Genomic DNA, 14,957 nt, shown 5'->3' on the forward strand with positions numbered 1-14,957 from the left:
ATAAATGAACATTAAAAAAATTTTTAATAAAAAAATAAAAATAAAAAAATTTAGAAAGGAAAATCTTTAAACAGAAAATCAGCAAGGAAACAATGGCTTTGAATGACACACTGGATCAGATAGACTTAACAGATACATTCAGAACTTCCCATCCCAAAACAGCAGAATGAATGCACATTCTTTTCAAGTGCACATGCAATATTCTCCAGAATAGATCATATATTGGTTCACAAAACAGGCCTTAGGCAATATAAGAAGATTGAAGTTCTACCATGTTCCTTTTCTGACCACAATGTTATGAAACTAGATGTCAACCACAAGAAAAAATCCGGAAAGACCACAAATACATGGAAGTTAAATAACATGCTACTAAACAATGAATGGGTAAGCCAGGAAATAAGAGAAGAAATGAAAAAATACATGGAAACAAACGAAAATAAAAACACAACAATCCAAAATGTTTTGGATGCAGCAAAAGCAGCCCTAAGAGGGAATTATAGAGCAATACAGGACTACTTCAAGAAGCAAGAAAAGTCTCAAATAACCTAACTTTACACCTAAAGGAGCTGAAAAAAGAAAAACAAACAAAATCTAAAGCCAGAAGAAGGAAGGAAATAATAAAGATTAGAGAAGACACAAATGATACAGAAACTAAAAAACAATAAAACAGATCAATGAAACAAGGGGTTGTTCTTTGAAAAAATTAATAAAGTTGATAGCCCTCTAACCAAACTTATCAAAAAGGAAAGAGAAAGGAACCAACAGAAGAGAGAAAAGAAATAACAACCAACACCACAGAAATACAAACAATTATAAGAGAATATTATGAAATGCCATATGCCAACAATTTGGACAAACTAGAAGAAATGGGTAAATTTCTAGAAACATATAACTTCCCAAAACTGAAACAGGAAGAAATAGAAAACTTGAACAGAATAATAACTAGCAAGAAATTGAGTTAGTAATCAAAAAACACCTAACAAACAAAAGTCCAGGACCAGTTGGCTTCACAGAAGAATTTTACCAAACATTTGAAAAGTCAGGGGCTCCTGGCTGGCTCAGTGGGTTAAGTGTCCAACTCTTGATTTTGGTTCAGGTAATGATCTCATTGTCATGAGATCAATCCCTGCATCAGGCTCTGTGCTGTCAATGCAGAGACTGCTTGGGATTCTCTATTCCCCTCTCTTTCTGTCCCTCCCCCACTTGCATGTTCTCTCTCTCTCTCTCTCTCTCAAAATAAACAAATAAAAGCATAAAAAACAAAGAAGAGTTAATATCTTTTCTTCTCAAACTATTCCAAAAGATAGAAAAGGAAGGAAAACTTCCAAATTCATTCTATGAGGCCAGCATTACCCTGATACCAAAACCAGATAAAGACACACACACACATAAAAGAGAACTATAGGCCAATAACTCTGATGAATATCAATGCAAAAATCCTCAACAAAATACTAGCAAACAGAACCCAACGATACATTAAAAAAAAATCATTCACCATGATCATGTGGGATTTATTCCTGGGTTGCCATTGAGGTTAAATATTTGCTAATCAACCAATGTGATACATCACATTAATAGAAGAAAGAATAAGAACTATATGATCATTTCAATAGATGCAGAAAAAACATTTGACAAAGGACAACATGCATTCATGATGAAAAAACACAATAAAGTAGGTTTAGAGGGAACATATCTCAACATAATAAAGCCCATATATGAAAAACCCACAGGTAACATCATACTAAATGGAGGAAAACTGAGAGCTTTTCCTCTATGGTCAGGAACAAGACAGGAATGATGTCCATTCTCACCACTTTTATCCAACATAATGCTGGAAGTCCTACCCACAACAGACAACAAAAGAAATCAAAGATAGGGGCTTTTGCCACGACGGCAAGGATGGATGAAGCAGAGCAGCGAGTAAGTGACATAGAAGACAAAATTATGGAGAATAATGAAGCAGAAAAAAGAGGGAAACTAAGGCAAAAGAACATGATACAAGAATTAGAGAACTCAGTGACTTATTAAAAAGGAATAACATCCAAATCATAAGAGTCCCAGAAGATGAAGACAGAGAAAAAAGGGGAGAAGGTTTATGTGAACAAATTACAGCTGAAAACTTTTCTAATCTGGGGAAAGACACAGACATCAAAATCCAAGAAGCACTGAGAACTCCCATTAGATTCAACAAAAAACAACCATCAACAAGGCATATCATAGTCAAATTCACAAAATAAACAGACAAGGAAAGAATTATGAAAGCAACAAAGGAAAAAAGGTTCTTACCATACAAGGGAAGACAGATCAGGTTCACAGCAGACCTATCCACAGAAACTTGGCAGGCCAGCAAGGAGTGGCAGGATATATTCAACTTGCTGAATCAGAAAAATATGCAGCCAAGAATTCTTTATCAAGCAAGGCTATCATTCAAAATAGAAGGAGAGATAAAGAGTTTCCCAGACAAGGGGTGCCTGAGTGGTTCAGTTGGTTAAGCATCTGACTTTGGCTCAGGTCATGATCTCAGTTTGTGAGTTTCAGCCCTGCATTAGGCTCTATGCTGACAGCTCGAAGCCTGCTTCAGATTCTATATCTCCCTCTCTTTCTGCTCCTCCCTGCTCATGTTCTGTCTCTCTCTCTCTCTCTCTCTCTCTCTCTCAAAAATAAATAAATTAACTAACAAACATTTTAAAAAAATTTAATGAAAAAAAGAGATTCCCAAACAAAAAATAAAGGAGTTTGTGACCAAGAAATTTTAAGGAGGACTCTCTGAGGGAAGAAAAGATGAAACAAAACAAAAAGACCAAAAGCAACAAAGACTAGAAAGAACAAGAGAATACCACCAGAAACTCCAACTCTACAGGCAACACAATGGCAATAAATTCATATCTTTCAGTACTCACTCTAAATGTCAATGGACTAAACACTCCAGTCAAAAGACATAGAGTATCAGAATGGATAAGAAAACAAGATGCATCTATATGCTGTTTACAAGAGACCTATTTTAGACCTTAAGTCACCTTTAGATTGAAATTAAGGGGACAGAGAACCATCTATCATGCTAATGGTCGCCAAAAGAAAACTGAAGTAGACATACTTACTTATATCAGACAAACTAGATTTTTAAATAAAGACTGTAACAAGAGATGAAGAAGGGCATTATATCATAATTAAGGGGTCTGTCCACCAAGATCTAACATTGTAAAGATTTACGTCCCCAACATGAAGACACCCAAATATATAAACCAATTAATTATGAAACTCAAAATCAATGACAAGAAAAAATTCGGAAAGACCACAAATACTTGGAGATTAAAGAACATCCTACTAAAGAATATATGAGTTAGGGGCGCCTGGGTGGCGCAGTCGGTTAAGCGTCCGACTTCAGCCAGGTCACGATCTCGCGGTCCGTGAGTTCGAGCCCCGCGTCAGGCTCTGGGCTGATGGCTCGGAGCCTGGAGCCTATTTCCGATTCTGTGTCTCCCTCTCTCTCTGCCCCTCCCCCGTTCATGCTCTGTCTCTCTCTGTCCCAAAAATAAAAAAATAAAAAAATAAGTTGAAAAAAAAAAAAAGAATATATGAGTTAACCAAGAACGTAAAGAGGAAATTAAAAAGTACATGGAATAAAATGACAGTGATAACACCACAGCCCAAAACCTCTGGGATGCAGCAACGGCAGTCATAAGAAGGAAGTATATAGCAATCCAGGCCTTCCTAAAGAGGAAAGAAAGGTCTCAGACACACAAAAAAACTTTACACCTTAAAAAGCTGAAAAAAGAACAGCAAATAAAACCCAAAACCATCAGAGGATGGGAAATAATAGAAATTAGAGCAGAAATCAATGATATCAAAATCAAAAGAGCAATAGAACAAATCAATGAAATCAGGAGCTGGTTCTTTGAAAGAATTAACAAAATTGACAAACCTCTAGCCAGATTGATCAAAAAGAAAAAGAAAAGGACCCAAATAAATAAAATCAAGAATGAAAGAGGAGAAGTCACAACCAACACTGTAGAAACACAAACAATAATGAGATATTATGAGCCAATATGCCAATAAATTGGGCAATCTGGAAGAAATGGACAAATTCCTAGAAACATATAAACTACTGAAACTGAAACAGGAAGAAATAGAAAATTTGACCAAACCCATAACAAGTAAAGAAATTGAATTAGGAATCAAAACTCTCCCCAAAAACAAGAGTCCAGGACCGGATGGCTTTCCAGGGGAATTCTACCAAACATTTAAAAATTAGTCAAACACCTATTCTTTTGAAGCTGTTCCAAAAAATAGAAAAGGAAGGAAAACTTCAAACTGAATCTACAAGGCCAACATTACCTTGATTCCAAAACCAGACAAAGTCCCCACTAAAAAGGAGAACTCAGACCAATTTCCCTTATGAACATGGATGCAAAAATTCTCAACAAGATACTAGCCAACTGGATCCAACAATACAGTAAAAGAATTAATCACCACAATAAAGTGGGATTTATACCTGGGATGCAGGGCTGGTTCAATATCCATGAATCAATCAATGTGATACATAACATTAATAAAAGAAAGGACAAGAACCACATGACCCTCTCAATAGATGCAGAGAAAGCATTTGACAAAATACAGCATCGTTTCTTGACAAAAACCCTCGAGAGAATAGAGATAGAAGGATCACACCTCAAGACCATAAAAGCCATATATGAAAGACCCACCGCTAATATCATCCTCAGTGGGGAAAAACAGAGCTTTCCCCCTAAGGTCAGGAACACGACAGGGATGTCCAGTATTGCCACTGTTATTCAACATAGTATTGGCAGTCTTAGCCTCAGCAATCAGACAACACAAAGAAATGAAAGGCCTCCCAGTCAGCAAGGTTCAGTCAAACTTTCACTCTTTAAAGTCAGCATGATATTCTATGTGGAAAACCCAAAAGATTCCACCAAAAAACTGCTAGAACTGATCCATGAATTCAGCAAAGTCGCAGGATATAAAATTAATGCACAGATATCGGTTGCATTTCTATACACCAATAATGAAACAGCAGAAAAAGAAATCAATGAATTGATCCCATTTACAATTGCACCAAAAACCATAAAATACCTAGGAATAAACATAACCAAAGAGGTGAAAAATCTATGCACTGAAAACTATAAAAAGCTTATGAAAGAAATTGAAGAAGACACAAAAAAATGAAAAAAAATTCCATGCTCCTGAATTGGAAGAACAAACATTATTAAAGATTGATACTACCCAAAGCAATCTACATATTTGATGCAATCCCTATAAAAATAACACCAGCATTCTTCACAGAGCTAGAGCAAACAATCCTAAAATTTGTACGAAACCAGAAAAGACCTCGAATAGCGAAAGCAATCCTGAAAAAGAAAACTGAAGGTGGACGCATCACAATTCTGGACTTTAAGATGCATTACAAAGCTGTAATCATTAAGACAGTATGGTACTGGCACAAAAACAGACACTCAGATCAATGGAACAGAATAGAGCTCAGAAATGGACCCACAAACAATGGCCAACTAATTTTTGACAAAGCAAGAAAGAATATCCAATGGAATAGAGTCTCTTTCAGCAAGTGGTGCTGGGAAAACTGAACCGTGACATGCAGAAAAATGAACCTGCTCCACTTTCTTACACCATACACAAAAATAAACTCAAAATAGACAAAAGACCTAAATGTAAGACAGGAAGCCATCAAAATCCTCGAGGAGAAAGAGGGCAAAAACCTCTTTGACCTAGGCCGCAGCAACTTCTTACTGAACATGTCTCTGGAGGCTAGGGAAACAAAAGCAAAAATGAACTATTGGGACCTCATCAAAATAAAAAGCTTCTGCACGGCAAAGGAAACAATCAGCAAAACTAAAAGGCAACCGATGGAATGGGAGAAGATATTTGCAAATGACACATACCTTTGTTACTATCCAAAATCTATAAAGAAGTTATCAAACTCAACACCCAAAAAACAAATAATCCAGTGAAGAAATGGGCAAGACATGAATAGAGAAGACATCCAGATGGCCGACAGACACATGAAAAGATGGTCAACATCACCTATCACAGGGAAATAGAAATTAAACCACAATGGATACCACCTCACACCTGTCAGAATGGCTAACATTAACAATTCAGGCAACAACAGACGCTGGCGAGGATGCGGAGAAAGAGGAACCCTTTTGCACTGCTGGTGTGAATGCAAACTGGTGCAGCCAGACACTCTGGAAAACAGTATGGAGGTTCCTCAAAAAATTAAAAATAGAACTACCCTGGGGTACGTGGCTCAGTCGGTTAAGCATCAGTAAACTTCGGCTCAGGTAATGATCTCACAGCTCATGGATTTGAGACCTGTGACGGGCTCTGTTCTGACAGCTCAGAGCCTGGATCCTGCTTCAGATTCTGTGTCTCCATCTCTCTCTGCCCCTCTCCCTCTTGCTGTCTGTCTCTCTGTCTCTCAAAAATAAATAAACATTTTTTTAATTAAAAAATAAGTAGAACCCTACGACCCAGCAATTACACTACTAGGTATTTATCCAAAGGATACAGGTGTGCTGTTTCGAAAGGGCACATGCACCCCAATGTTTATAACGGCACTGTCAACAATAGCCAAAGTATGGAAAGAGCCCAAATGTCCATCAACTGATGAAAGGATAAAGAAGATGTGGTATAGGGGCTCCTGGATGGCTCATTCAGTTAAGTGTCCGACTTAGGCTCAGGTCATGATCTCACAGTTTGTGGGTTCGAGCCCTGCATGGGGCTCTGTGCTGACAGATAAGAGCCTGGAGCCTGCTTCAGATTCTGTGTCTCCCTTTCTCTCTCTTCCCCTCCCCTGTTCACACTCTGTCTCTCAAAAAAGAATCATTTTTTTTTCAACGTTTTTTTTTTTGTTTTTTTTTTTTATTTTTGGGACAGAGAGAGACAGAGCATGAACGGGGGAGGGGCAGAGAGAGAGGGAGACACAGAATCGGAAACAGGCTCCAGGCTCCGAGCCATCAGCCCAGAGCCTGACGCGGGGCTCGAACTCACGGACCGCGAGATCGTGACCTGGCTGAAGTCAGACGCTTAACCGACTGCGCCACCCAGGCGCCCCAAGAATCATTTTAAAAAAAAAAAAAGATGTGGTGTATATATAGACAATGGAATATTACTTGAAAGCAAAAAGAATGAAATCTTGCCATTTGCAACAAAGTGGATAGAGCTAAAGTATATCATGCTAAGCAAAATTAGAGAAAGACAAATATCAATGACTTCACTCATATGTGGAAATTAAAATACAAAACCGATGAACATAAGGGAAGGGAAATAAAAATAATATAAAAACAAGGAGGAGAACAAAACACAAGAGACTCTTAAATACAGAGAACAAACTGAAGTTTGCCAGAGGGGTTGTGGAGGGGGGGGATGGGCTAAGTGGGTAAGGGGCATCAAGGTCGACACTTGTTGGGATGAGCACTGGGTGTTATACATAGGGATGAATCACTGGAATCTACTCCTGAAATCATTATTGCACTACATGCTAACTTGGATGTAAATTTAAAAAAAAAAAAAAAAAAAACTCTGGATGATTAGTAAAAAATATGGCATCAATATAAATGTTTGTTTTGTAGCCCAAATTTCTGGTGTACTTCTGTGGGGGATATCTTAAGATGTATTATAAAGGTTTGTGGAAATGGATTAGTATAATGATTGTTAGCTAATTGCCCAAATGAATTTCTCCCTTTCTTTCTACTAATACAGTATTTCTAAGGTAATAGACAAGTTGAGTCACAGTAGTGGGTGGTTAGAAGGAATTATTTCTTGTGTGTAAAAAAAACCAATATCAAATAAATAAATAAATAAATAAATAAATAAAACCCCAATAACTTAGGGGTGCCTGGGTGGCTCACTTGATTGAGCATCTGTTTTCGGCTCAAGTCATGATCTCATGATTTGTGAGTTCAATCCCTGCATCAGGCTCTGTGCTGACAGCTTGGAGTCTGGAGCCTGCTTCAGATTCTGTGTCTCCCACTCTCTGTGCCCCTCCCCCACTCACACTCTGTCTCTCTCTCTCTCTCTCTCTCTCTTTCTCTGTACAAAATAAATAAACATTTAAAAAATTTTTTTTAAATAAAAATAACTTAAGAAATAATAAATCATTTTAAAAAATCAAAGGCATCCAAAATGGCAAGGAAGTGTGAAACTTTCACTACTTGCAGGTAACATGATGCTATACATAGAAAACCTGAAAATCTCTACCAAAAAACTGATAGAATTGATAAATGAATTCAGTAAAGTCATAAGATACAAAATCAACGTACAGAAATCTGTTGCATTTCTATAAACCAATAATGAAGCAGCAGAAAGAGAAATTAAGGAATCAATCCCATTTACAATTGCACCAAGAACACAAAACACCTAGGAATAAACCTAACCAAATATTTGAAAGACCTGTACCCTGAAAACTATAAAACACTCATGAAAGAAATTGAAGATGACACAAAGAAATGGAAAGACATTCCATACTCATGGGTTGGAAGAACATACTGTTAAAATGTCTACACTACCCAAAGCCATCTACACATTCAGTGTAATCCCTATCAAAATAACATGAGCATTTTTCACAAAGCTAGAATAAATCCTAAGATGTATATGGTACCACAAAAGAATCTGCATACCAAAGCAATCTTGAAAAAGAAAAGGAAAGCCAGAGTCATCACAATTCCAGACTTCAAGTTATATTACAAAACTGTAGTAATCAAAACAGTATGGTACTGGCACAAAAATAGACACATAGATCAATAGAATAGAAAAGAAAGCCAGAAATGAACCCACAATACATGGTCAATTAATCTTTGACAAAGCAGGAAAGAGTATCCAATTGGAAAAAGACTGTCTCTTCAACAAATGATGTTGGGAAAACTGGACCACAACATGCAGAAGAATGAAACTGGACCACTTTCTTACACCATACACAAAAGTAACCTCAAAATGGATGAAAGACCTAAATGTGAGACCTAAAAACATAAAAACTCTAGAAAAGAACACAGACAGTAACCTCTTTGACATGGGCTTTGGCAATTTCTTCCTAGATATGTCTCCCGAGGGAAAGGAAACAAAAGCAAAAATAAACTATTGGGACTACATCAAAATAAAAATCTTCTGTGGCACCTGGGTGGCTTCGGCCTCCAACTTCTGATTTCAACTCAGGTCATGATCTCATGGTTCAAGGGTTCAAGCCCTACATAGGGTTCTGTGCTTGCAGTATGGAGCCTGCTTGGGATTCTCTCCCTCTCTGCCTCTCTCTGCTCCTCCCCAGCTCATTTGCTTTCTCTCTCTTTCAAAGTAAATAAACTTTTAAAAAATTTTAATAAAAAAATAAATAAATCTTCTGCACAGTGAAGGAAATAATCAACAAAACTAAAAGGCAGCCTACAGACTTGGAGAAGGTATTTGCAAATGACATACCCAATAAAGGATTAGTGTCCAAAATATATAAAGAACTTATAAAACTCAACACCCAGGAGCACCTGGCTGTCTCAGTCTGTAGCTGATGTGACTCTTGATCGTGGGGGTATTGAGTTTGAGCTCCACATTTGATGTAGAGTTTACTTAAAAACAAAACTCAACACTCAAAAAACGAATAATCCAATTAAAAAATAGTCGGAAGACATAAATAGACATTTTTACAAAGAAGACATCCAGATGGCCAACAAACCCATGAAAAGATGTTCAACATCACTTTCATCAGGGAAATACAAATCAAAACCACAATAAGATATCACCTCACATCTGTCAGGATGGCTAAAATCAACAACACAAGAAATAATGAGTGTTGGTGAGGATGTGGAGAAAGGGGAACCCTCATGCACTGTTGGTGGAAATGTAATTTGCTTCAGCCACTACAAAAAATAGTATGGAGGTTCCTCAAAAAATTAAAAACAGGGGCGCCTGGGTGGCTCAGTCGGTTAGGCATCCAACTTTTGATTTTGGCTCAGGTCACGATTTCACAGTTTATAAGTTCCAGCCCTGCTTCAGGCTCTGTGCTGGCAGTGTAGAGCCTGCTTGAGATTCTCCCTCTCTCTCTCTGCCCCTCCCATGCTCTCTCTCTGTCTCAAAATAAATAAATAAACTTTTAAAATATTCAAAATAGGGGCACCTGGGTGGCTCAGTCAGTTGAGGGTCTGACTTCAGCTCATGATCTCGTGGTTTGTGAGTTCAAGCCCCACGTTGGGCTCTGTAATGACAGCTCAGAGCCTAGAGCCTGCTTCGGATTCTATATCTCCCTCTCTCTCTGCCCCTCTCCTGCTCATGCTCTGTCTCTCAAAAATAAATAAACATTAAAAAAATTTTAATAAAAAATTAAAAATAGAATATCATATGACCCAGAAATTCTACTTCTGGGTACTTATCAGAAGAAAATGAAAACACTCACTCAAAAAGATACTTGCAACCCTATGTTCATTGCAGCATTATTTATAAGAGTCATTATATGGAAGCAACATATGTGCCCATCAACAGATGAATAGATAAAGAAGATATGGTGTATATACACAATGGAATATTACTCAGCCATAAAAATGAATGAAATCTTGTCATTCATGACAACCTGGATGGACCTAGAAGGTATTATGCTAAGTGAAACAAATAAGACTGTAAAAGACAAATATCAGATTATTTCACCTGTATGTGGGAACCAAAAAACAAAACCACCACCACCAAAACAGAAAAGAGATTCATAAATACAGAAAACAAACTGATGGTTGCCAAATGGGCAATAGGTGTATAGGTGAAGTAGGTAAAGGGTACAAACTTCTAGTTACAAAAATAAATAAATCTCAAAGATGAAAAGTATGGCATAGGGAATATAGTCAATAATATTGTAATAACTTTGTATGATGACAAATGGTAACTATATTGTGGTGACCATTTTGTAGTATACATAATTATAGCATCACTATATTGTATGCCTGAAACTAATATACTATATGTCAACTACACTGCAATTAAAAACTAGGACATATTCTATATCCATGCATGATAGGTGAGTATTTCTTAAATGTCTACTTTGACACACAATATGCCATTAAATATGACACTGAGGCATATTCATTAATATTTATATAACAACTAAGACATTGGAATAATAGTTTTATTTCATTTTTATTTCTTTGAACACATTTAATGGGCTTTTTTATAAGTTCAGCATGAGTTAATTCTTATATGTACTTTCAGGTAAAAGTGAACATTCTTTTTCTTTCCATTCAAATATGCAACTGCTCTCACAACAGTTATTGAAAAGATAATTTTATTCCCATTGAATTACCTTTGCACAATTTGGAAATGCAATTTATTGTACAGAAGGGGGATTTGTTTCTACATTTTCTATTCTGTTCCATTGAATGACATAGCTATCCTTACTGCAATACTTCGTTGTCCTGATGACTGTAGCTTTACACTAAGTCTTGAAAGACTTGAAATCAGGTAGTATAGGTCTTCTGACTTTATCCTTTGTTTTTAAGATTTTTTTAGGTCTTGGGGACCCTGTGTGGCTCAACTGGTTAAGCATCTAACTTTGGCCCAAGTCATGATTTTATGGTTTGCAAGTATAAGCCCTACATAGGCTCTCTGCTGTCAGCATGAAGCCCGCTTTAGATCCTCTGTCCCCCTTTTTCTGCCCCTCCCCAGTTTGCACACGTGCATGTGCATGCTCTTTCTCCCTCTCTCCCTCTCTCAAAAATGCATATTTAAAAAAAAAAAGATTGTTTTAGGTCTTTTGCATCTCCTGATTCTAAAATGTGTATATCCATTACATGTGTATACAAACATACGTATCTCTTTTTACACTTTAGAACCAGCTTGTCAATTTCTGCAAGAGCTTGCTGGGATTTTGATTGGGATTATGTTGAATCCATAGATTGATGTGGGCAAAATTGTCACTTTAACATTTAGTCTACTAATCCAAACTCATGGCATGTATCTCCACTTATTTCATTTTTCAGTTTCTATCAGCAATCTTTGGAGATTTTTTATATACAGTGTTTTGTAAATACGTATTTTGTTAAGTTTACCCATAAGTATTTTATTTTTGTTGCTATCATAAATGGTATTATTTCTAAATTTCGTTTTCTTAAAAGTTCATCACTATTATATAGACACAGAATTGATGTTTATATATTGACCATATATTCTATGACCTTGCTACATTCACTAACTTGGTTGTTGTTGTTCTCTGGTTCTCTAGCTTTCCAGGATATAGGCCCATTTGACTTTCCTTCACTGTCCAAAAATACCTGAAAGAGGCAGATTCCTAGTCCCATTTGTGCTGACTTTACAGGCATCTCAGCTATCCAAGGCTGTAGTGGTGAAGTGGTTGCAATAGTGGAACAAGATGACAAGTCCAGTATTGTCACTTTTATTTGGGATCAGACAGGAATACTTGTGTTAGAACTGTTTAACTGCACAGAATTCATAAAATAAGAAAAAAATTTAATATCAACACTTGGAAATATTTTTAAATGTCTCTCTGACCCCTCTGGAATTTTCTATTTCCTCTTACTTCAGCTTCTCTATCCAGGAGACCCTTGGGAGCTGTGACTTCTGGTGTCCAGAGGTCTTCTCTGCCTCTCCCTCTGTGATTCCCTTGGTGCCACACTACCTCAGGGTGGCAACTCCAATCTGGCCAAGGACAAAACTGAAGTAATTTCCATTTCTTTCTTGCCAACGTGGGACATATTCTCGCTCGTGATTATTCTGATAATTCTTCTTGCACAGAAGACTTGTCTGTCAGGTCCCTGCTCAGCTTTTGGGGGAGGGGTGGTGGAGTAAGGGCATAGTAGATGGGAGGGCCTGGGACATTGTCAGAGCTGCGGGAAAAAGAGGAATCAGAAGAGCATCAGGGATAATGAAGGAACAGTGAAGAAAGGAGAGACTAAGTCAAGAAGGGTAAACAGAACAGCTGACCAATGCCTGAATTAGCTGTTTATATACACAAAAATGCTCTTATTGACATAGATTAAAATGTCATGATAAAATTTCAGACTTCCAGACAAAACTATAGTAGTTAAAACAAAATAGTATTGGCACAAAAAAATAGATGCATAGATCAATGGAGCATAATAATAGAAAGCTCAGAAATAAACCTACAATTATGTGGCCAATTAATTTTCAACATAGCAAGAAAGAATATGCAGTGGGGGAAAAGGCAGTGTCTTTGACAAATAGTGTTGAGAAAACTGGACAGAAACATGCAGAAGAATGAAACTGGACCACTTTCTTACACCATACACAAGAGTAAACTCAAAATGGATTAAGGGCCAAATGTGAGACCTGAAACCACAAAAATCCTAGAGGAGAACACAAGCAGTAACCTCTTTGACATGGGCCATAGCAACTTCTCCCTAGATATGTCTTCTGGGGGAAGGGAAACAAAAGCAAAACAAACTATTGGGACTACATCAAAATAAAAAGTTCCTGCACAGCAAATAGTATCCCAAATATATTTTAAAGTTATACAACCCAACATCCATAAAACAAAGAATCCGATTAAAAAATAGGTGGGAGACATGAAGAGACATTTCTCCAAAGAAAACATCCAGATGGCCAACCGACACATGAAAAAATACTCAACATCACTCATCATCAGGGAAATGCAAATCAAAACTACAATGAGATTTCACCTCACACCTGTCAGAATAGCTAAAATCAACAACACAAGAAACACAAGTGTTGGTGAGGATGTGGAGAAATAGAACCCTCGTGCATTGTTGATGGGAATGTAAACTGATGCAGCCACTATGGAAGATATTATAGAGGTTTCTCAAAAAATAAAAAAAAAGAACTACCCAGTGACCCAGTAATCATACTACTGGGTATGCACTCAAAGAATACAAAAACACTAATTCAAAGGGATACATGGATCCCTGTGTTTATTGCAACATTGTTTACGATAGCCAAATTATGGGAGCAACCTAAGTGCCCATCAATAGATGAATGGATAAAGAAGATATAGTATATATATGCAGTGTAGTATAATTCAGCCATAAAAAAGAAGGAAACCTTGCCATTTGCAACAACATGAATGGATCTAGAGAGTATAATGCTAAGCGAAACAAGCCAGTCAAGAGAAAGACAAATACCATATGATTTCACTCATATATGGAATTTTAAGAAACAAAACAAATGAACAAAGGAACAAAAAGAGAGACAAACCAACACAGACTCTTACTGTAGAGAACAAACTGATGGTTATCAGAGGGGAGGTGGGTAGGGGGATGGATGAAATAAGTGAAGGAGATCAAGAATACACTTATCTTGAAAAGCTCTGAGTAATGTATGGACTAGTTGAATCACTATGCTGCATACCTGAAACCAATATAACACTATATATTATCTATGTGGAATTAAAATTTTCAACTTTAAATGATTAAAAGCAAATAGGAAAGTATACTCAAATGCTGAAAAGCAGGACTGCCAGCTCTAGAGCCATCTGAGGATTCTTCACAAGGATGCTAGACTCCAGAGAGTCAGGCCTCCAAAGGTGACCTCTATGGTGAAGAGTTCCTTTTACCAAAGCAGATAGTTTTTCTCAAGGCCAGCTTGCTGGAAAAAGAGGCTCTAGAACAGAGGTCTTTGAGCTAGATGGCTCAATCTAGTGTGAGAGAAAGCCAGGTGATTTCGAGATGTGTGGATCAGGAAGGAAAAAAGGGCCCAGACAGGTCTGGCAAGCCACCTGTGCTTTTCCCTATTCCAGATCCAAGAGAGGCTGCAGTGACCCAGTAGATTTTGTGGATCACCTCCTTCCTGAAGGGGCTGGACTCCAACTGGCTTAGCTGATCAAAGGTATTATCAGTGGAAGTAGTTAAGCAGTGGGGACTCCAGGGGATTTGCAAACAAAGCTTTGTAGAAGGGGCAGGAGCAAGTCTCTGCACCTGGAGAGAGTGCCCACTGGACTTTTTTATATGGCCCATGGCTTCTGTGTG

The sequence above is a fragment of the Panthera tigris genome, chromosome C1 (assembly GCF_018350195.1).
Source record: "Panthera tigris isolate Pti1 chromosome C1, P.tigris_Pti1_mat1.1, whole genome shotgun sequence".
NCBI lineage: Eukaryota > Metazoa > Chordata > Mammalia > Carnivora > Felidae > Panthera > Panthera tigris.